Source organism: Procambarus clarkii, chromosome 57 (assembly GCF_040958095.1).
Source record: "Procambarus clarkii isolate CNS0578487 chromosome 57, FALCON_Pclarkii_2.0, whole genome shotgun sequence".
NCBI classification, from domain to species: Eukaryota; Metazoa; Arthropoda; class Malacostraca; order Decapoda; family Cambaridae; genus Procambarus; species Procambarus clarkii.
The window spans coordinates 14,959,184-14,980,631 of NC_091206.1; the positions used below are offsets into that span (position 1 = coordinate 14,959,184).

The 21,448-nt window shown below is 38.7% G+C and overlaps 2 long non-coding RNA genes across 2 annotated transcripts; one reads left to right on the forward strand and one right to left on the reverse strand.

Annotated features, from left to right (window-relative positions):
• Nucleotides 1-2,032: 2,032 nt before the first annotated feature.
• On the reverse strand, nt 2,033-4,693 carry LOC123745015 (uncharacterized). The gene is made up of 4 exons (XR_006771283.2): nt 4,583-4,693; nt 3,466-3,518; nt 3,150-3,306; nt 2,033-2,703 (listed from the first exon to the last, which is right to left on the reverse strand). It is a non-coding gene; the product is annotated as an uncharacterized lncRNA (long non-coding RNA).
• A 4,392-nt stretch (nt 4,694-9,085) lies between these two features.
• LOC123744906 (uncharacterized) lies at nt 9,086-11,002 on the forward strand. The gene is made up of 4 exons (XR_006771267.2): nt 9,086-9,133; nt 9,482-9,534; nt 9,914-10,070; nt 10,274-11,002. It is a non-coding gene; the product is annotated as an uncharacterized lncRNA (long non-coding RNA).
• The last annotated feature ends 10,446 nt before the right edge of the window (nt 11,003-21,448 follow it).

Genomic DNA, 21,448 nt, shown 5'->3' on the forward strand with positions numbered 1-21,448 from the left:
CAACTTTAATACTGTTAAATTCTACAGTAATACATAGATCTGTATTACTTGTAGTGTGTGTGTGTGTGTGTGTGTGTGTGTGTGTGTGTGTGTGTGTGTGTGTGTGTGTGTGTGTGTGTGTGTGTGTGTGTGTGTGTGTGTGTGTGTGTGTGTGTGTGTGTGTGTGTGTGTGTGTGTGTGTGTGTGTGTGTGTGTGAGTGTGTATTGAACTAGTTGTGCTTGCGGGGGTTGAGCTCTGCTCTTTCTGCCAGCCTCTCAACTGTCAATCAATCAATTGTTACTAACTACTAATTAATTTTTTTCACGCACACACACACACACACTCACACACAGAGAAAGCAGCCCATAGCAGCTGTCTAACTCCCAGGTACCTATTTACTGATAGGTAACAGAAGCATCAGGGTGAAACAAACTCTGCCCATTTGTTTCTGCCTTCAGCCAGGATCGAACCCTAGGATTACGAGTCCAGAGCGCTGTCTACTCAACTATCAGACTGAATGTGTGTGTGTGTGTGTGTGTGCTCTTGGGAATACTTTATAATAACATGTGTGTTTACGTGTTTGTGAACATTATTATGAATGTCAGTGTATGGTGTATGTGTATGGTGTATGTTCCTATGAGAACACGTGCTTTGTTTTTTAATGAAATCGGGATTTTATAAGTTTGTAAACAATTATGTGAGTACTTAAGTGTATTTATCAGTTTAATTTAAGCCCTGCATTGTGTGAGGTGTTGCTGTTATGAATCAATAATAATTGATTCTGACATTTATCATGACAAAGCATTTACGTTCTTATATTCTTTCCTCGGTTATTTGGGAGATTAGCATTATGCTCATTTGTTTTCTAGTATATAAGGGTTATGTTAACTGTAGCATGTTGTATTGTATACTTGTAGGATTTATTTCTTTGTTATTAATGCATGTTTATTCGTGTGTGTGTGGGGACTGTGGCGTCTCATACGAGGAATGCTCTTATATGGCGTCTCCACTGATGTGCGCAGTGTACCCAACTTGGCGCCGTGATTCACTCCTGTATTTATTCAGTGTTCTTTTATGTAATGCTAATCGCGTGGGTGGAACTGGCTGGAGAGGATCTGTATTATAGTAGATAAGTCTGTGGAGCATATTTTTGTTCAAGTAACATAGGAATGTATCTTGTACATTTATATTAGTATATCTATTTTTTCAAACTCAATTGATCGGTGCTTTATTATGTGGAGATTACACCTCATTATTACAGTTAAACATTTCTGGAGATATCTAATGCTTGAATTTTATGTTATTATTTCTTTGTCACCCCTTCATGAAGTATATTGATGTGTGTGTGAAGCAGTCGTTTTCATTTATGCCTAGACAATTGATATTGACAAGGACACATTTACTATTTAATTATTACGATTGCAAGACACATGAACCATACCCACATGTCAGGGGCCTTAAAAGTTGCCGCTGTGCCTTCCGTTTCTCCTCGCTCACATCACCTCATTAACCTTTTCATTGTCCTTTTCTCTTCATTCTTAATAGTAGTTATGACCCATATGTTGTGTGCGTCTAACATCTGCGTTCTTCCCTTGACTATCTTATCGTTGATTATTTTATTACTTTGGTTCGTGTGAGATGCATTTCCAGTTCTTTTTTCCGTGGCTCTGTTCTACTGTTAATTCAGAGTAGCATGTAATATTATTTAGTTAATTCCACAATTGATTACTTTGAACAAATTCTTCCATATTGCTCTTACCAAGATTAAAGTTTTCATTCTGTAATTAACTTGCCTTTACCAGAGTGATGTTACAACATTTAAGGAAAAGTGATTGAAATTGATTCTGGTCTCGAGGGCAGAAATAGGCTAAGCTACTGTATCCTTTTGGAATGTATATTTTTATCCCATTAAAATTTCTTGAACTAATTCTTGAGCACTCAATGCTTCCTTAAGAATTTAGAATATAGACATAGTCTAACCTCGGCGAGTGTGTTCAGTTGTTCCTAACAAATAAACGTATAGAATCTATATGTGCCTGAATAAAATAAGTCTACAGGTTTGACAGTTTATTTATAACAATAATATAATTTGCATGACTATTCCCCTCGTTTCGTAAATATTTATACAGTTAATTACTACTTAACGATATTAAAATGGCGTTTAACATGGACGCCTACAAAAAAAAAATCATATTTACAATATTTAACAACTATGAGTTTCGCTCACGCGCCCTTCAGACGTACTTATAAACTAGGAAACATAACAGTGTATTCTACAATATAATATAAAAAACATGCAACGTAGATAAAACAGAGAAGTGCGTAACTCAACAGAAAACAATATAGTACAAATTAATGTGATGATATGAGCAAATCTGTAGACTGGTGTTTATCAAAGGGGGTTGGGGCAAAATGCTAAAAGTGAAGAGGTTACCACATTTCACACATTCCAGGGACATCAATGACAGGCATGATTTTCAGGCTGTTGTTGCCTGCAGGTGGCATATCAACAGAAGTGACGCTTGTGGTTGGTTATGTTGATTATATATAGTTTTATTTGGGGCTTGTTATGGGATTGCCTTATGTAGATTATGAGAGAAGGAACTCTAGCAGGATATGTGTTGCCTCAGGATATGAGCGAGGTGCCAGAGGAATGGAATTTCCAGGTCATCTTCCAGGATAAAGGGACTCCATTGTCATCTTATTCTTCTAATACCTCTGTCCTGTGAAGAGAAGACTTATTTTAATATGATATTAAATGAGACATGATACAATTTATATTTAAAAATGCACATAACAGAGAGAGAGAGAGAGAGAAAGACACACACACACACACACACACACACACACAGGTTATTTAACACAAGGGGCACACGCACAAGGGGACACAGGTGGAAACTGAGTTCCCAAATGAGCCAAAGAGATATTAGAAATAACTTTTTTAGTGTCAGAGTGGTTGACAAATGGAATGCATTAGGAAGTGATGTGGTGGAGGCTGACTCCATACACAGTTTCAAGTGTAGATATGATAGAGCCCAATAGGCTCAGGAATCTGTACACCTGTCGATTGACGGTTGAGAGGTGGGGCCAAAGAGCCAGAGCTCAACCCCTGCAAACACAACTAGGTGAGTACACACACACACACCAAACAATGGTGGCCATTACTCACTCGCCATTGGTAGCATACTGAAACCTCTCTTGCCGAAACTGTGGCCACGGTAGTTGGTGGTCCCGAGGCGCCTCTGGCCAGGGAAGTCTCTCTTCTTGGTGATGAGCTGCGGCCCCGCCAGCACCGCCCCCAGCAGCGCCACCAGCACCACCAACACCTGCACAAACCATTCTTCTTGTAAACGGTGACATATATAAAGTACACTTCCATGTAATTCAATGACTTCTCGTGCATGTTGGAGCATTCCCAGTATCCAGAGATTATTTACACAAGTACTTCATCTACAATAATGTTCAGAGCCGAGTATTATACTCACAATTTTGATGTTCATTTCTGCTTATCGCAGGACCTGGCTGTGCTCAATGTAACCTGTTCAAAAATTAGAGTTCAAATGTATTCAGAATATATGTTGTTATTCTCACATTATCATCATTTTTTTACATATTGTTATATATTACACGAATTTTATAAATTGTATTATTATTCACTGCTTATTTCTTACTAAACGTCACTTGTTAAACTTTACTTTGAAGATATAAAGTGTAAGTTTTTAGGGTCATTAAGCGACTCGTCTTCTCAACTAATTAGTTGCGCTTGTGGCGTTATCTTGAAATGATTTTGGGGCTTAGCGTCCCCGCGGCCCGGTCCCCGACCAGACCTCCTTTTTGTTACACATCCCCAGGAAGCAGACCGTAGTAGCTGTCTAAATCCCAGGTACCTATTTACTGCTAGGAAACAGGGGCAACAGGGTGAAAGAAACTTTGCCCATTTGTTTCCGCCTCCACAGGGGATCGAAACCGAAACTTCAGGACTACGAATACTGAATGCTGTCCACTCAGCTGTCAGGCCCCCGCGTTATAGTAACCAACGTTACAAATACAGCCTAATATGCAATGTAACGGCTTACAAATATCTACGTTTTATATGCACTGCCCTGGATAGGTGAGATGGATTGCTTGGGTTCGTACGCATCTAGTCAGGTTAGTAGGGTGGATTTTTTACGAAGTGGCAAGTGAAGATAACGGGCTGTACAAAGGCCACCGCAAAAGCTTACTGGTAAACCATCAACTATACTTTTATCGTGAACAATGTTTACAGCTGAAGCAAACTCTCGGTGCATATATAATTGTGTTTCTAGTAATTTATAGAATATAAACATTACTATAACTAATGTTATAGTTAATATCTGTAATGTATTGTCACTATATTTGTATGCTAAATAGTTATACTAAATTAGGATAATATAACTCTCGTCCCTCTAACTGACAGATATATGATTATTTACAGCAGTTCACCCGCGCACACCCGCCACAACTGCATAAATGATTTACATAAATCACTTACAAAAAAATGCATCTAAATTTTCAAATCAAAGTTCTCGGGATATGTGTATCTCTATAAAACAAAGATATATGATTTATAAGTGTACGTACAGGCCTATAGTCGACAGGTGTGGAGTTGACAGGTGTGTTGAGTGGAAATGTCTCTCTTGCTCTACGATAGTGGTGGTCCTCAGCTGGGCGCTGGGCTTATATTGAGAGATCCCACAGAGGTGCCATCTAATACCTTATCTCTTAACTATTTTTAACATTTTATGAATACTTATGAACATATTGTTTGAGCTCTACTTTTCGGTGAAGGTAAAGCACGCGATAAACATCCACGTGGACGATGTTTAATTTATGTTTAGAATTTAGAACATAAAATACAGACTGATACCTGGAGAAGTCGGTTTATGCATAGTAACTAACCAAGAAAACATATTGATTACTGCACTTTCCCAGTGATGCCATAATCTATACGAAACTATTTCATCCAGCTAATTACAATATCCTGAGAGTTCTCGTTACAGAGTCGTGGATGATCTAATTATCTATCTATTCTTACGCGTATTGAGTTCCACATTAAGTGTTAATTAGTAATAATTGAATTGATTATGGGCGTTCTGGACGAATACAAATCACCCGTCACTGGGATGTTAAGCTCGCGTCTGAGTCTGGGTTTAGAGACTCAAGGAGGTGCAGCAACGTACGACACCTTCCCCCACACTGGGCCAGGAAGATACTCCCACTCAAGCAATCTTAAGCAGTTTGTGGTCAATTTCGCTGGATTCAGACGACTTTCAGGTAGAAGACAAACTCTAGGTTAACTCAAGCCAAATCTGAAGCATTTAAAAACATATCTAGAAATGCGACTAACGAAACCACTAGACTGATCGGTAGAACGACGTCCTTCACTTCTTGCATGGTCGGCGTTCGATCCCCTATTGCTTAGGAGAATGGGCACTCTCACTCAGTCCTCACACATCCCAACTCCTTGAGCTTATGTGTTTTCCAAGTATTAAAACAACTCGTCCTCGTCAATAGTACGCCGCATAAATCACCAACGGCCAAAAATATGATGTTCTATAAATCATAGTGGCTCGCAAAATTGACGAGTGAATAAAGTTGCTCCAAATGAATAAATATAATTCCTCTTATTTAAGCTGGCTGCAGTCGAAGAGGAATATACTTCACTTCTTTATGTCTCTTGTCTCGTAAAAATCAGCATCAGCAATTGGGATCAAGATCAAGAAATCCTACGACTATTTAGTAGCAAGAGTCCGGGGTGATAACCACGAACACGACAGATGAGCATGAAGACACGGTCTTCATGGGTAAGAACCTACCACCACGCCTCTTGCCCCGCCTGGATACACGTGGGTACAAGGACAGGTGGGTGCAAGTGGCATTCCAGAAGCTGTGTGTGTGCGGGCTGAGAGCTTGAAACACAGCAGCGGTGGAGGGGATACATTGCCATTTATTGTAACAGAAAACGGGGCGTTAGAGGGATACTATCCCCTTTTTCCCTCCCGGTAAGCAGCAGGAGGATAGAACATCCAAAACCAACTTTAAATATTCAGCTCTAACGACGCTATGTAATTAAAAGGATCAAGTAGTGGCCACAGGGAAGATTCTTGTCTGATTCTGATTCTGAAGAAGTCTGATTCTTCACCTTTGGCCCACGGGGAAAGCTTCCTAAGGCACTTAACTGCCCTGTGGAGTGGTGGGGGGCATTGACCCCTACCACGTTCAAGGTGTATTCACTTGGGGAAGAGATGGGGAGGATCACGCAATACGGAAAATATTTTACTTCAGCGTTTGAGTATATTTCTTAGTTTGACTTATTAATACTTGGTGAAGATTTGTATTTCGGACAAAAATGAATTTTCACAATCGTTAATTTGTTGAGAATCGTAAATTAAAAATTAAATGAAAAGGGAGTACTCACCTAGTTATATTTGCTGAGGATGAGTTAAGGCTTTAGTGTTGCTCCTTTCAACCCATAATTGATAGGTATGAAGGTACAGAACCTATTGGGCTCTGTCATATCTACATTTAAATCTGTGTATGAAATTTGCCTCCACCACTTCTGACAATGTCATAATTCTGACACTGAAATAATCTTTCTAATGTCTGTGTGGCTCATTTGGGCACTTATTTGACATCTCTATCCTCTTGTTCGTGTACTACTGCTAATAAATAATATGTTCTTGTCAGGGCTGTTTATTACCTTAAGTAATTTGTATATGGTAATCATGTCTTCTCTGTTTCTTCTCTCTCTTTCTGTGATGTGAAGCTTAACACCTTTAGTCTTTCCTCGTAATTTATGCCTCTTAATTCTGGGACTAGTCAGAATCTTTCTCTATCTTGGTTTTGTGTTTAAGGTGATAAGGAGCCCCAGGCTGGTTCGATGGGAACAAAGTCTACCATCTACTGATGTTTAACAGCGAAGCCTCGACCAGCTACAAGGTCTCTTATGGCAGTTACTTGAATATTAATGACTTACAATCAAGTCACTACAGAGTCTACACACATACTCATAATAAATCGCCAGAGTAAGCTTTGTAACCAGGTGGGCAATGTAGTCTTATTCAGTCACTGTCAGTCTTTAGCTTTATAAGTCTTCTCAGCTTTTCAGAAATTACAGCAGAGGAGCGGGGCTGTTACCGTCCTCTAGCTCCCGGTACCCGCCTTGTGGTACCTCTGATATTGTAAGGTAATTATCACTAGAAAGCGCTAAGCCAATAGGAGAATGTAGCTCTTGGAAGGGATATAAGGACAATATAGCTCTTGTAAGAAATATGAGGAAAATATATAATGTCCTCATATCCCTCCTTGGAAGGAATATGAGGACAGTTAGCTGGAATAAGAGGAAGGAATGTAAGAGCGGAGTCCACCAACTTGACCATTGGGGATCGAGCGACGACCCTGCAAGAAGCGAGTCCGCCGTTCAAATAACCTGTTTATTTAGAGGCGCATCGTTCCTCCATGTCATGGGCTCGAACCCAGCTGTCAGGCGCCTGACAGCTGGGTGGACAGCGCTTCGGATTCGTAATCCTGAGGTCCCGGGTTCGATCCCCAGTGGAGGCAGAGACAAATGGGCAAAATGTTTCTTTCACCCTGATGCCCCTGTTACCTAGCAGTAAATAGGTACCTGGGAGTTAGTCAGCTGCTACGGGCTGCTTCCTGGGGGTGTGTAACAAAAAGGAGGCCTGGTCGAGGACCGGGCCGCGGGGACGCTAAGCCCCGAAATCATCTCAAGATAGGAACCCCGCCCAATATCGCTGCCGAAGCGAGTGGAATGAGCGTTCAACACACTGCCCAACAGGGACTGTCGATCATGAAATAATTAAGCGCAATATACGAATGAGGCCCTTGTGACTACCAAATCATATGTTTGGTAGTTACCCGACAGACACCATAAGTACCGGACAGGATATATTAAACATAACACGCGTCCCTGAACATTCCCAGCAAGCATCAGGGAACATACCTTCACAAATATAATATATTCGCCAGCTTTTGTTTTTTTCCAACACATTCTAACATACTGAAACGTCTCATGTGGCCAGAAGGAGGCCCAGTGGGGCGGCCGGGTGTGGTACTTGGCCACTTCTCACCACATTATTAAACTGCTGGACACACTCATCTCTCCAGCCTTGGTAATCATTTGTTCTTGAAATATTAATATACCCTGTACTTCCTGCTGACTCTGAGCGTCTCATTGTAAATTTGTGCTCACACGAAGCTGATTTAAGTGTGAGATTGAGATCAAATTACGCGTTTGATCTTTCATATCAAACGCATAATTTGATAAATGCGTTTGATACGAAATAAGTCGTCAGTTCATTTCCCAATATTACCAGGTTCGATACCAGAGCGGGCAGAGACAACTGGACACGTTTCCTTTTTCTACTGATGCTTTCATTCATCTAGCAGTAAATATATAGATGACAGAAAACTATTCCTAGGGATCGTTAGGCTTTCACCTAGGCTGGCGGGGGGACCTCGGTAACCCTAACATGTTTCCTGTTCCCGAGGAAGGGACAACATGAACCTCTATCCACTAGAAGGAAAATTGGGCCACGAAAGGCAGTAAATCCAAGCCCAAAATTGAATTTATTTGTTGTCATCCCACACACACACACACACAAGCAGTCTGGTAGTTACCCCCACAGTCACCATGGGCGTCTACGTCGCAGTTGGACCATGTAGGCTTCAGGTTATTGTTGTTGGAACGTTTAGTTATGTATGTGTGAATTACGCCAAGGTTGTACTGGGTGTAGGAGCTTCCTACAGGAAGAATGCTAATGAGAGCTAGAGCGTCATGCGCTTCTGACAAATTCGTTGGCAGTTCCCTTGGCCTATTCTTGCTAATAATGCATGAACAGATGCCTTCAGATATTAGCGGGTATTATTATTTTTAATTTATTTTGCAAAGATATATATTAATCACCCTGATACGTACTGATTGTAATTAATCTGTAATATATTTATATTGTAGATGAAATGAGAAAATATTCTTTAGATTCAAATAATTTATGATTTTTTAAGAGTAGTTGGAACCTGACAGGAATCTCACAGTATAAAGCCAGCAGCTAATGTGGCAGCTCTTCAGTTGTCGGAGAGACCTGCGCTCATCAGCTACACCACTTTAATCAGGTAAACTAATATATCATTTTTTTCCATCAATTATTCAAGAATATATATACCTCAAAAGTTATACTCCGGTTCTCGGTATATATACTCAGTGTTTTCTTTAGCCGTGGGCAATGTCTAGGGGTAAATAGTACTTGCTGGTTGGTCACTATGCAATTGTGTGGCCTTAACCCACCAGAGGTTGAGAGGCTTTAGGCCGAACACGACCACCATATTGTAAACTCGTCCCAAACCTGTCCCATTCCACTGGGTTGATAAAATACATAAATGTTATATATTAATGGTTTGATGAATACTTATGATTACATAAAACTTTCTTCTTGATAGCAATAACACTCCATCTCTCGACAGGCTATAGCAAGGTTTGCCGACTACTGCTTCAAATAATAATGAACATTAAACTTGTGAGTCAACTTTCTAGATTTAAACTTATTTTGACAATATTTTAGAACTAAATGTTGATTTGAATTAAATTATATTAAATTGTTGTGAAATTATTGACATGTGGACTAATTATTAAGTACTATATATCAACACACACAGAGATCACACTAACGTGATGCATCAAATGAACAAATCCACAAGGGCCGTGACGAGGATTCGAACCTGCGTCCGAGAGCATCCCAGACACTGCCTTAATCGACTTGTTTTTTATTTTTCCAATACAACTCAGTCGATTAAGGCACTGTCTGGGATGCTCCCGGACGCAGGTTCGAATCCTCGTCACGGCCCTTGTGGATTTGTTTACTATATATCAACACTGCTAATCTCCAACAACGACAGGTGCTGGTGGTGTTGGTGGCGGTGTTGGGGATGGTGCTGGCGGCGCCGCAGATCATCACCAAGAAGAGAGACTTCCCTGGCCAGAGGCACCTCGGGGTCAGGAACTTCCGTAGCCACACCTTCAGTGAGCGGGGATTCAGTACCAAACGTTTGGCTAGTAAGTAGATCCGACTCGCTCCTTCTTCGTGTTTTGATATACTGTTTTGTCTGTCTCTTCACTCTCTCTCTCTCTCTCTCTGTCTTTCTCTCTCTCTCTCTCTCTCTCTCTGATGGTAATTTATTGTACATATTCAGAGCAAGCCAACTGATAAATATCCCCATTCTTCAGTGAGCGTGGTTCATTGTGTCATGTCTCTGCAGGACTGAACGGGTAGATGAGCACCAGAGTGTGGGGCCAGACATGCCCCTTGTTGATGCTGCCGGAAACTGCGCAACTCTGCTGGCTCGTCGTGACCTGCACAACAATGGTGGCAGCGTAGTGACCTCCTCGTCAGACATGACCAGGCGCTGTTTGCATCAGTCAAGAGAACCGCTGAGGTGTATCCCCTCGTGTGCTTATTGTTCCAGTTGTCGGGGACAAGAAGCCTGTACTAAGTGAGGTCATCTCTAGGCAAGCTACTGACCCCTCTTCAAGATGCCACCCACAACAGTTGCTTGACTCCTGGGTACTTATTTATCTAGCATCAGGTGAAACGAAACGTGGCCTATCGTTTATGTCCTGCCCGGGGGATTGAACTCTGGTCCTTCGATTCTACCTTAATGCTACTTTGAAATATGTTTAGTAAATTATATTTATTTTCAAATATTGTTTTATAAATTTATATTTTTGTAAGTCGATTGTGTTTGTAAATGTTTGAGCGTGTTAATAAACAGTGACATGACGGTGACCAATGGCATGTTATTGGACAGTAACCAATGACGTGCTGACAGTAACGAATGACGTGCTGACAGTAACGAATGACGTGCTGACAGTAACGAATGACGTGTTCAGTGTGACCAGTGACGTGTTGACTGAAAATTGAGTATCTGCTTTATTAATGATATATAATTATTAGTAACAATAATAAACACGACTAATAAATTCCAAAAGATTCTTTGATTTTATACCATAACCCGACAGGTGTCTGGCGTACACCTGGCTGTACACGTGACGTGCAACAACAGGTGCTAACACCTGTAAAAAGAGACCTGTCTCAACAGGTACAAGACAAGCGAGAGAGAAGATAACTATTCACCCGTTCTTTCATCTCCTGCTCTCTCGTTGTCAATCTTCCTTTGTAGTTGTTGACTCTCGTAGTGCCCTCATGGCTCTCGGGTCCTTTAATCCGGTTCATCCAGTAGTTGTCGAGATCCAGCATTGGCTGTTTCTTGTTCACAGTAAATTTAAGTCGGTTGAGTTTTGTTGGGTTCCCAGCCATATTGGTGTGTCTTTAAATGAGCGTGCGGATGCTGCCGCCAAGGAAGCTGTCCGCTCTTGTCCCATCTCTCGTAAAGGTATTCCTTATTCTGACTTTTACCCGGTTATCCATTCCTCCATCCTTACCCGTTGGCAGGCTTCTTGGTCGTCTGTTACTGGTAACAAACTACGTTCTCTTAAAAGTTGTGTGTCCTCGTGGCTGTCCTCCTGCCACCGTAACCGGCGATGGGAAACGGCTCTGGCAAGTTTGCGTATTGGCCATACTCGCTTAACTCATGGTCACTTGATTGAGCGCCGCCCTGCTCCTTATTATCCTAATTGCATTGTCCCTCTTACGGTCGTGCATATCCTTGTTGAATGTCCTGACTTCCGGGACGAGCGTGTGTCTTGCTTTCCGACCGTCCCTCGCGGTCGCTTGTCCCTCGACAGTATTCTTGGTGACTCGGATACTTTTGATATCGTTCGCCTTATGCGTTTCTGTTCTCGTATTGGCATCCTTGGTGATATTTAGCGCCCTCTGATTATCCCGCACATTTGATGGCCTTCCCGGTTTGGTGCCTTCTTTTTGATAATTACTTACTTACTATTCACCCGTTCTAAACACTGCCGTATCACTGGAGGATAACATTTTAATACATAACAGGATAACAACGCAACAGAACATAAATAACCCAACCCAAGCATATGAGAGGAAACGACGTCATTCTTTAAGTGTGGGTTGTGGTTCCTTTAATAATTATTACATAGCATAAATGCCATACCAAGACGGCAATGAAGCACAAAAAACCCGGTCAAGGGATTCTAGAGCCCGACACTAGGCCCTCAAGAATCCAGAGGCCTCGAGAACCGGCTCTTAGGGCCGACACATACAGCAGTGTCATGACACACATAGTTCTAGGGGCTGACACATGCCCCGGACACTACCTACTCGTCAAGGTCTTTAGTGAAGGGTGAAGAGTGAATGCTGATGGTAGGACAGCCGTGTGTGTGGTATTACTGTGATATCTTTGTCATGTGATAACAAGGTGACACGTAGTAGAGATATCATAAGGCAGCGGTAACACTTGATAGAGATAACACATAGCAGAAATACATGACAGTCGGGATTGTCTAAGATGACGGGTGATAATGGCTTTACGTGAAATATTTCCGGTATGAATAACATCGCAACTGTAGAAAGATAATTGTGCACTGTGATTGAGATTAATTGCACTGTTAATTAATTCATATATTAATTATTTAAGCATATTTGTCTCTGCTACCCAAGACTAGACTGTCAGATTCTACTCTGCATAGCCATTTCATAACATATATATTTAGAACATATACGTTCATTACACATACGTTCATATCATATACGTTAAATAACATTGGTAGTTAAGAGCAAGTGGTTATGCTGTCGTTACAGCTGTTAAGTATGGCCAGCATTGATGACCTGGCTTCAAACTGTAATTTCGTTGCTTAATACTTAAAAGTCACTGTCCATCTGGCACATTAACACCCGCATTTTGACGTATAACTCCCCTAAAGCCTAATGACACACTAAAAAAAAATAATTTTTTGCAAGAGGCTCGTAAAATTGATGTGCTGTCCCATATATAATATATGTATATATATGTCCCATATATATAAATAAATTATAATCGCGAGTCGTCGGTTATTCGGGCAATTTAGTACGTCAGTTTAGCGACGTTGGGATCGCCCTGATAGGACGGACCGACCAATCAGCACATCGTATTCTGAGCAACTTAACTATATATAATCTCTCCCATTACCACAGCCATCCCACGGGAGACATATCCCGTCACGTAGGGTGCAGTCGCACCTCCACAGATCTCCAGTATCAGCTCTTGATACTGGTAATGGCTCCAAAGGGCCACCACTTACGGGCTATTCATGCCCGTGCCACCTTTTGGGTGGCTTAATCTTCGTCAATCATCAACCACAGCCAAGCACTACCCACTCATCTAGATAGTGGCCGTCAGGTAAATATACTTGGGGATTAGATGGTATCTAGTTGATATCCACAATTAAATTTGCACATGGTACCTGCGGTGATTATCCTATCTATCTACTACGGGCTCACCATAGCCCGTGCTACTTGGAACTTTGTTCCAGGTAGCGAATCTTTAACAACACCAACAACAACATGCTCTCTATCTGCTAGTCATGTCATGGCAAACTGAATTCACCATTTTGACAATTTTGTAATGCTAAAATGTAAAAATATTGTGTCAATTCAATGGGCTCGAATTCACCACGGTTGAGTTTTTTTTTGTGTGTCTTTGGCTGTCAGGAATGTGAGTTCGAACCCATTGAAATGCCTCGATATCTTCGCATTTTATAGTTACGATTTTATTGGCACTAACGAGTACCAGTATTAGAACCCAGGGGCCAGATTCACGAAGCAGTTACGCAAGTACTTACGAACGTGTACATCTTTCCTCAATCTTTGGCAGCTTAGTTTACAATTATTAAACAGTTAATGCGCTCCGAAGCACAAGGAGGCTGTTTATAACAATGACAACAGTTGATTGAAAAGTTTTCATGTGTGTAAACTGTTAAATAAATGTAACCAAAGCTCTCAAAGATTCAGGAAAGATATACACGTTTGCAAGTACTTGCTTAACTGCTTCGTGAATCTGGCCCCAGGCAAGTTGTTCATCCCACTTTCTCCATCATGCATACACAGCAACCACAGAAAACGGCGCTTGTTAAAATCGCAAACTATTCCATTGGATGCAATCCTGCAGTTTATTCGCCTGCTTATATCTGTGTATTAGATTTTAAATATACATTACACGCACTCTAATTTTCATATTCGGCCTGGCGTTATTGCCCCAACGAAAATATATTTAGATTAGGCCTAGCATATAGTCACCAAAGAAATCTCGAAACAATAGGCTATGCGTTCAAGTAACGCAAATAAAATCGGCTGCAATGTTTAACTTATTTTTAGTTAATTGTTGCCTAATAATATTGAATAATTGGCCTACCACTAATAGTAAAACCCATGATATATTTATCGAAAAGTGTACTACACTTTTTGGTATATATATGTACTGATTCTACTTTAGTCCTCAACTATGTACAGGACACTAGTAGGCCTATGAGGGGAAATATTTCCCAATTTTAGCATAATTAACTACTTAATAAATATATTCAGTAGTTAATTATGGTAAAAGTGTGAAAAGTTGGAATAAAAATATATAGCTATGAGGATTTGTTCTCTGTTAATTACTATTAAGCTTTTTAAAGCTAACCACAAATTATTGACATTTAAACTAAATATGAGGACTCATCCTCTGTTTGTAAATAATTGTAACTGAAATGCGCAATAGCCAGATTCTTCCTACTAAGCATGGCGCCATAATTCTGCCAAAATCTTCCCAATTTGTTATCAGACGATCAGGCTATTAACCGTAACTGTTGATTCTCAAGTAACCAAAGTGGAGGAAATCAGAGTCAATATTTTAATGAGCGATTTGATTATTAAAATAAAGTTAATCTTAAGACCAGAAATAATTACATAGCCACTCCCGATTTGAGAATCATTGGGTAACTTCACGCACAAACGCGGGCTGGGGAGGGCGGCGGCCATCTTGCCCCACGTCAGCTGAGCGGGGATGACGCCCATTGACAAGCTCCTCAACAATTAGACGATTACGCCTCACTTAATGATAGAAGGCCCTTCAGAAGTTCATGTTAGACGTGCCTCGATCCGATCCAGAAGCTAACGCTAAGTAACCTCAGGATTTCACTGTATTTATAGCATGAATGTAGTATAAGAGTGACACAGCTGAGTGGACAGCGCTTCGTATTCGTAGTCCTGAGGTTTCGGGGTTCGATCCCCAGTGGAGGCAGAGACAAGTGGGCAAAATGTTTGTTTCACCCTGGTGCCCCTGTTACCTAGCAGTAAATAGGTACCTGGGAGTTAGACAGCTGCTACAGGCTGCTTCCTGGGGGTGTGTAACAATTGGTCATTAAGATATTGAGGTGGCCTTAATAATTAATCCTTCCGTGGCTGATAGGCACTAAACCCAAACCAAACGAAATCAAGTAGGCCGTTATAATACAAGAGGAGCCGGCTTCCTATTCTCATCGACGCCACTAGATAGCTGGTGGCCCTCAAGGGCCAGATTCACGAAGGCACTTACGAACGTGTACATCTTTCCTCAATCTTTGACGACTTTGGATACATTTATTAAACAGTTTACAAGCATGAAAACTTGCCAATCAACTGTTGTTATTGTTATAAACAGCCTCCTGGTGCTGCGGAGCTCATTAACTGTTTAATAATTGGAAACAAACCCGCCAAAGATTGAGAAAAGATGTGCAGGTTCGTAAGTGTTTGCGTAAGTGCTTTCGTGAATCTGGCCCCAGGTCAATTCAGGTAAATTTGATCCTCGCCTATATCGCAGGGCGGCTGCTGCTTGCTTGCTTGCTAGCTTCTCACCTGTTGGGCGCTGATGGATGTGACTGGATGTTGCTGAGAGTTACTTGGGTGTTGCTGGGTCGCTTATTTCCAGTGCATTCAATAATTCGCCAAAGCAAATAATAATTATTGATACAATTGCACAAACTAAAACAGTATGGACACGTTGATAAGCACCACAGTTATTTATAACCATGTTTATATATTGATAATTGCCCGATATATATATAATGATATATTATTATATAATGATATATGATATATAATGATATTATAATATATTATTATATAATGATATATATATATAATATATATAATGATATATATTGATATGCCCGAAACGCTTTGCGTAATAGTGGCTTTAGGCATTGTATGTACTAGCTCTACCTATAAGTCAAACAATCCTTGTAAATATTTATTGTATGTATGTACCTTACCTAAATAAAATTGTATTGTATTGTATTGTATTGATAAAACGTTACTTGGATTAAGACAAAAATATCATTTTAACTACATCTTAGTTATTCAGAGATCGTGTTTTTTTTCGTTCATCATGACAATTTAAGCTCCAGACTTGAACTGTTCTTATGTAGGAGCACATTCCCAGGATACTGATGGATCAGCCAGTCACATAGCCTCATTGCAAATCATAAATATGGTTCGCCCTTACCATATGTGTTGCGTATCAATAGGCTTAATTGACGCCACTAACTACCCTCGTCGCCCCAACTGACTGACTACTGATTACCGGCGTTGATAGTCCGGTTCCTACCAATGAAAACCGGAAAATCACCACCGACGGCAACATTTCTTGCATACTGCTTCAACCTAATAGAGAACGTGACGCCCTGCTTAAAGGATACGTTAATAATTGAAAGATGCAACACTCACAAATAGTTCTCGTATTTAGTGTGTTAATGTAATATAAATCAAAGGATGAGTGTTCAAACGACGACTGGTTCGATCAGTTGTACCAGTCTCAAGCTGTATAGTTCAATTGGAAATGTAGATGTTTATCTCTCAGAATGTTTGGTTATATGTTTATTGTTTGTGATGTGTTTATATGTATATATTAACACGATGTACTGAACGGGGTGAGAATAACTTGAGGTACCTCATCCCTTTGTGTGTATTCTATCTCAATAAACTTATTTCAATTTCAATTTCAATGTATAGTTCAAAGGCCTCAAGAAGAGGTGCGGCGTCTTCTTGAGAAGCTTCTTGTATCAACACAAGACTCAAGAGACAGGCTAAGTTCACCACTTCGTTACAAACAGAGCGGGTTTACACTACACCCAGTAATCACAATAACGTGATGTATCAATGAACAAATCCACAAGAGCCGTGACGAGGATTCGAACCTACGTCCGAGACCCCGTACGTCTAAGCGGGTTTGACTAACCAGGAAAGAACGAGCTCAGGCTACTCAACTATATCTATCGAGGCTGAGGTGCAATAAACGTCGATTTTACGGGGCTTTAATTTTGACTAATATGTCGCATTTTGAACGGATTGGTTGATTCCGTTAAAAATGCGACGTTTAGATGACGGGAAGCTTGAACATACAAGATAAGCCACGCAAAGAAATGCTATAATTAAAACAAAATTTAATAAAATAATTTATTAACATCAAGAAACTGCTAAAAAAAATATTAAATAATATAAAAATAACAATATAATAAATTAACAACGGAAAGAAACAAACGATAACAGCAACAGTACAAAATATAAAATAATGTAATTAACAAAACTGTTAAAGAATATATAAAACAGTTCATATTAAAAACAGTGAAATCTTCAGTACACAGTAACAGAATATGAACAATAATATAAATTAACAATATATGAAATTAACAAAGTAACAAAATATATAATTAACATTGCATATAACACGATGAATTTAACAATATGCAAACGGCAGTTCAAACAACGCTACATTGAGAGAGAGAGAGATCAAGTTCAAACAACGACTAACATTAGCACATTAACAAATATTATCGTGTACTGTCGTGTATAAAACAGGTACTAGAACGGTAATGTTAACTCTAGGTTGAGCACTTTTTTTTTAACTCATCATTCCGAATGATAATATATAACAAGCACCAGGTAACGGAGCTGTGGGAGGTAACGGAGCTGTGGGAGGTAACGGAGCTATGGGAGGTAACGGAGCTGTGGGAGGTAACGGAGCTGTAGGAAGTGACCCAGCTGTGGGAAATAACCCAGCTGCCCGATGGGGTCTCAGGTGGTCTTTGTTACCAGCTAGAGTGACAGCGAGGCAGTGGGTGAGGCAGGTCGGGAGAGACATCAACAGGTGCTGGGAGCCAGCAGATTTGTTTTAACATGGGAGTCAACATCAGTGGGAGTGTGGGAGGGATGTCGGCTGGGACACCTGACAGCCTCATCTCTATATTATGGTAATTCTGTTTCTTATCGTCCTACAAGAAAAAATCAACAAAGAAAAAAAATACACATTAATTCTAGCCAGAGGTGGTACTCCATTAAAAATATATTCACAAAAAGAATCGAAACTGAAAATTTGATCTTTAGCTGAGTTTTAGCTTTTCAAACGTGGTTGTTATTTGATTCATCTATAAATTATACATAAAAGGTATTGCTATATTCAAGCTTAATATTTGAATAAGTCAATACGTTACCATATTGGGTGTATCTTCTATAATATCCTGTGGAGAGAGAAGAGAAGAGTCGTTCGTGCTTTAGAATATTGAGAAATACACGTAAACACTTGTATACAAGAACTTTACTCTATCACTTGTAACATGAACTTTACTGCAATACTTGTAACATGAAAGCTTAGGCTTCGTTTTATATATATATATATATATATATATATATATATATATATATATATATATATATATATATATATATGCCAAACTAACAAAATTAGAAATAGTACAAACATTAGAGAGTAAATACTTTACCATAAGGGCTGTATGAGCTGTATCTTCTATATGGTTCTATAGAGGAAGAGAAACAAAAATATTATAACATAGAAAAATTTAACATTATGACTTATGACATTAACAGTATATTGTATACATGTAATAAAATATTGGCATAAATGATTCAGAGAGAATACGTTACCATATCGGGTGTATCTTCTATAATTATGATATCCTGCGAAGAGAGAAGGGAACCATGCCTTAGAAAATTATACTATGAGGTGTATTGGCCTTAACTATCTCTTTCTTCAGCTTACAATATATTTCATCCATTGAGGATTTTGTTTATGCCAGACTAGCAAAAGTAGTAATAATACGAATGATAGTAAATACGTTACCATAGGGAGTGTAGGGGTAGTATCTTCTGCGTGGTCCTGTAGAGAGGATTAATACAGATTTATTACATGTATAAAGGAAAAATGTAATTAAAATATTGTATTGCATATGTTGTAACTCACCTAAAGGCTAATTCATTATACAACATAAAATAAAAAATCGGAAGGTTTTGTCTATATCTCAAGACATTCTCAAAGACAGAGGAAACATGAATATGGAAGGAAGACATTATGTGCAGATAGTGACATGGTTTACAACCAATTATCCGGGAAGTAACCTCAGTAACTAAATAATTTTCACAAGCAACAACCTTGTTTAGTATGATCAGAGTACTAACGTCATATATGTTCATCAATGAGATTAAGAACTAAGCGAATACTTTACCATGGTATCTGGATTTCTTGACTGAAGAGGCTGGGGGAACAAGAGACCAATGGTTGAGATTAATTAAAGAAACACTTGAACGGGCTCATAAACCAGCCAATATTTAGCAAGATGAATGATAACAATATGATGTGTAACAGATGTCATCATCCATTGTATGCTCCTGAACATTAAGGTAATCACTGGATGTTTCTGTCACGGTGTAATGAGTAACAATGTTCATTTGATACCACTTGGTATTAATTATGTTGGATATATTTTTTTTTACTTATTGACTAAAATTTTAATCTGGTATATATTTATTGTTAAAAATAAGTAATCTAGAATCCCGATGCCCTGTGTAAAGTCTATGAAAAACATAGACAAAAATTATTAAAAAATGTAAAAGAACGTCATGATTTATTAATATGATCACAGATTTAATATTTGTCTATTCCGGAAAGCAGAAACCTCAACTAAGGTGGATATACACGTGTAGCCTCAGTCATCCCTCTGTGGTAGAGTGAATCATTGTGGGTTTACTTGTGTGTGTCGGAGAGCACTACAGATATGTTGTCCCATGCACAGGGACTAAGATTTTTTTTTAACATGTACCGATTAAGATTCTTGTCAATAAATCATACAAAAAATGCAATGGGGCACTTTTAAAAAATGTTGAAGAAAAATTAACAATTCACAACTTAAGCCCTTCTAGTATTTCCATTCTACACAAAAATCTATAAATTCTTAAGCTGCTCAAATTATGTATCATAATTTGAGTAGCTTTGTAATTTGTATCAAACTTTGTATCATAATTATTGTAGCATGTATGAATCTGGAAGCCACGAGAAACCAATTCCTTATAGAAGTAATAATAGTTAAGTGTAATGATGCTAAATATCAAATCCTGATTGAAAGTGAACTAAAAAAATAAACGTCAGTAAGAGATAATTATAACTTAGATATTTTTTAATGCGTATATATAAGATTTTAACATAAAGCTAAAATAACTAGTCTGAATGCACCCACAATAAGATTTTTTGCACCGCACTAATATATATATATATATATATATATATATATATATATATATATATATATATATATATATATATATATATATATATATATTTATATATATATATATATATTATATATATATATATATATATATATATATATATATATATATATATATATATATATATATATATATATTCTCCGAAGCTATGGGGTTCCTACAATATATATAAAAATATATTATATATTTATATATAAAAATATAAATATATATACATGTAATATATGTAAATACGTTACCCTGTGGGACGAATCTTCCAGTCGGTCCTGTGGGGGAAAGGAAAATAATAATGTTTGAGAATTATATTAAAAATGTCGGGCAAAATAATTATATGTTGTACTAAGTAGCCATAACGCAGTACTCGGCCTAATTTAGTTGGCCCGATTTGCCTAGGAAACCAAGTTTTCCTGAATTTATATATCTTTCGACTTTTTCTTGTGAAATGATAACGCTATTCATTTCATTATGCATGAGTTAAGTTTTTTTAATTTGAGTAAAAACTAACGTAGATATATGACCGAACGTAACCAACCCTACCTAACCTAACTTATCTTAACCTAACCTAAACTAACATAACTAAATCAATATTTTATGTTCTTAATATAATATAATAATAATAGTAATATTTCAAATAAACCAATTGGAAACAATATTTTGAAAATATAGAAAATCACTCGGCCTAATAGGCACATCGGGCCTCTTGCGTAGTAGGATGAGAAGTGCATTCGGGCTATTAGGTACGACATATATATATATATATATATATGCAACAATGATCACAAAAACACTGATCCAAGCATGAAGAATAACCACATATGAAAAATAGAAAATGCTTAACGCGTTTTCGGCTAATTCGCCTTCATCAGAGCAAAGTAGAATGTTTCTACTTTGCTCTGATGAAGGCGAATTAGCCGAAAACGCGTTAAGCATTTTCTATTTT